Genomic DNA, 3,452 nt, shown 5'->3' on the forward strand with positions numbered 1-3,452 from the left:
GATGCGTTATTATGCATGTAACATCGATGAAGTTTGAAAATTTCACGGCTATGACAAACCTAAGATAGACGAAACCTATTTTGTGTGCCAAAGAGTGGATCAAATTGAGTGGGGGAGACCGTGAAATCGCAGACCAGAACGAAGTGATTCATCTGCTCAGGGACAGGGGGACTGACTGCAACCTACATAGGATAATTTACAGGTTAGTTTACGTGCGTACAGTCGTAGCAGTCGACACTGCAGTGCAGTCTAACGTCTCATGGCTATGCGTAATGTTATGCATGATGACTGTACAAGTACAACGTTAGCTATTTTATGAACGTTGCTTGTGTATATTATAATGGACGCTAATGCTGTAGCTTAGCCGTTTAGTAGCGTGTCTGTTACATTTTAGGGCTAGATAAATTATCTTGAATTTCACCTTGGCATGGCATAGCGCCGTTATGTAGCCTAACCTGTTAGATGAATTTTACATGTTGTTCTATGTACAGCCCAGGTTAGGTTGATGTAGCTGTCAGTGATATTGTTCTGTAAAAATCTTGACACACAGGACTGGATTGAAAAAGGTCTAAACTGCATGTAAATTTATATTTTCATAATCATGGCCATGGAGTATTAATATTAAAAATCCATCCTGTCTCTCTCACCCCGAAATTGGCGAATACCCCCTCAAAACACACATTTAGCATCTCATTAAATTAACTTATTAATATTTGATATAAATAGGTCTAAAAAACCAACAATGACAATAACATAATTTCAACAATTAAACTCCCTAAAACATAAGATTACCATTATGTTGTGCCAAATTATAAAGCAGTGGGTGGTGGTGATAGTGAAAGGCCAAGGATTACTAGTAATGTACTAGTATTAATGATGATAAGGCAGTTGTATTCATAATTATGATAATTGATATTGCATGTGATCAGGTGCTGAAAGCTGTAGATGTCATTTAAAATCAGTAATTGCACTGCAAGTACAAGTTGAAGTAGTTGATGATGACAATGATCATGAGGTGTACCTGGCATAGTACTAGGGCCTATTGGTAATTACAAGATTCAAATATTGGCAGTCAATAGTCTACCGTACATTTAATGATATATTGAGTGTAATGTTCAACCCCTCCCCCTAGCGTTTAGCCTTTTTTCCCCCCTAACAAAATCCAATGGCTAATCATTGCTGTTCATTTCTCCATTGTATTAAATAGGATTCCATGAAACGTGCTACAAGAGGTTTATAGATAGCAAACCCCTGAATCTCGCTAGGAAACGAAAGCTGAAGGAGGAGCCTGGTCCGTCAGCAGGAGCATCTGTTTCCTCCCCTAAGACGCTCACATCAAGATCAAGATTTTCTTCTGGAAGCTCTTCAGGTTCTGCTGTGTTGCCTGTAAAATGCATCATTGCAACAGAGTCAACCTGCTCATTACTTGCCAAGGGAAATAGGTCAATATGATTAATATTGAAGCATGAAAACATTTTCATGTTACTATAAGTTGTCCTTGATAAAATGGAGCAATATATATAAACCACTGAAACATTCACACACATACACAAAGAACTTCAGTGCAAAGTTCAGAAACAACAGAATGTACTGTATATGCACCAATGCTTTGGTCAATGTGATTAATGTTCAAGAATTGACATCTTACCAAAGTTGTGCATGATAAAATGTCTTTGTAATACAGATTGCTTCCTGTATTTTGAATGCCAATGTTTATGCAACATGTTTTGACTCCTTGCCTCAGTATGTGATTGTTCGCCCTTTAGCAAACATTTCTGCCCACTATTATGATTTGATTAGGGTTGAATTATTCTAAGAACAAAGATGTTTTCCTAAGTGGTTTTTTTCATAAAACTGAATGACTACGATTAAAATTTGTTTCTCCCACTCTGGGGGAAAAAATGTGTAACTATTATTAATACTAAAACAGAATGTTCATGTAGAAAGGTCAGTACAATGTAGGTGTGAGTACAAAATCAGTTTGGTAAAAACTAATACCAGCCAAATGAAAATTGTGCATAAGTTGAGTCAGGTTTGCACAGATCCTCTGATATTGGAAGTTAATTGCAATGTTGTCATAATTTTTAATGCCAAACCTGTTTTATATATTTATTCTCTCCAAGATTTTCAGGTACACATTGCCCCCAATACAGAATCCAGCAGTTTTCACTCATGAATGGGTAAACTATGATATTGCCTTTATATTATATATTGGCATTTTTCAAAACTTTTACACCCTTTCAAGGATATTTGGACCATGGAATGTTCCAGGAAATTTATTAAAACTAGAAAATTTGACTGATTATCATTTTGAGCTATCTTACATGAAAGGAGGTAGTGTCCCACCAACCTAATGATAGCAATGAAAACTTCAGGAAATTTTATGAAGATTAAATTTTCTAAAGTACTGTAATATTTCATGAACAACGTGATTGCTATGTGATCTAATATTAAAGCTTCTTAAGAAGAAGAAGAAGAAGAAGAAGAAAAGAAAAACATGTTTACTGATAAACAATATGATCTGTTTAATAGTAATGTCTCATGTGTGTATTAAAAATGAGTTTGTATGTGCGTGTGAGTGTATAGAATATGTCAGCGTTTTTATGCACCTGTGTATGTGTAATGCACTGATCAATACATGTATTATATCATTGTGTGTGTTCATGTCTATGATAATCTTTTTTATGATGCTGATGTGATAAATGGCCAAGGCATGTAGAATAATATTGTAATACACTTGGGTATCTTCATAACTATGTGTGTGCGTATGTGTGTGTGCATGTGAGGGTGTGTGTGTGTGTGTGTGTGTACAATAAGATTCTCCCACATGCACGCGGACACACACACAAACAAACGCTCTGATTTTTTTTTTTTTGCCTTGAATGATTAGTCATTTGATTAATAACATGTCGTTGAACAGAATATAAGGCATTTGCCTTGACCTCTGACGGTTAGTCAGTGCTCTCTCTCATTATGGTCTCGAACCACTTTGCTCTTGTCCTCCTTTGCATAGCCAGCATCAGGAAAAGCTGAAACATGAGATATAATGCAACTATTAAACCAAAACTTCACCTTTTTTCTAGGTACTATGTGGCTAAAAGCAGTGCTTTACAAATGTGTATATGTATTTCAGCTTAGAAACACTATGGGAACTATACTGCGGCTAGCAGCCCCATACGCATAACTGCGGCCAGCAGCCCCATACGCATAGCGTCATGGGGCTGTGAACTGTAGCATACAGGATCATGACGGATATTTCACTGCGGACAAATATCAACTTAAAATCGGGAAAAATCTTCAATTTGAAGACTTATTAATAAATTTGAAGTATTGATAACAGAGTTCGTGCAAGGTTTGCTTCTGCAAATAGTTCCTTTCTGTTCAAATTGATGACTAAATGTGACTCGGTCGAGAGGAAACTGGGGGAGCTACACTGAATTGACGGCCAGCGC

The sequence above is a fragment of the Diadema setosum genome, chromosome 1 (assembly GCF_964275005.1).
Source record: "Diadema setosum chromosome 1, eeDiaSeto1, whole genome shotgun sequence".
NCBI classification, from domain to species: domain Eukaryota; kingdom Metazoa; phylum Echinodermata; class Echinoidea; order Diadematoida; family Diadematidae; genus Diadema; species Diadema setosum.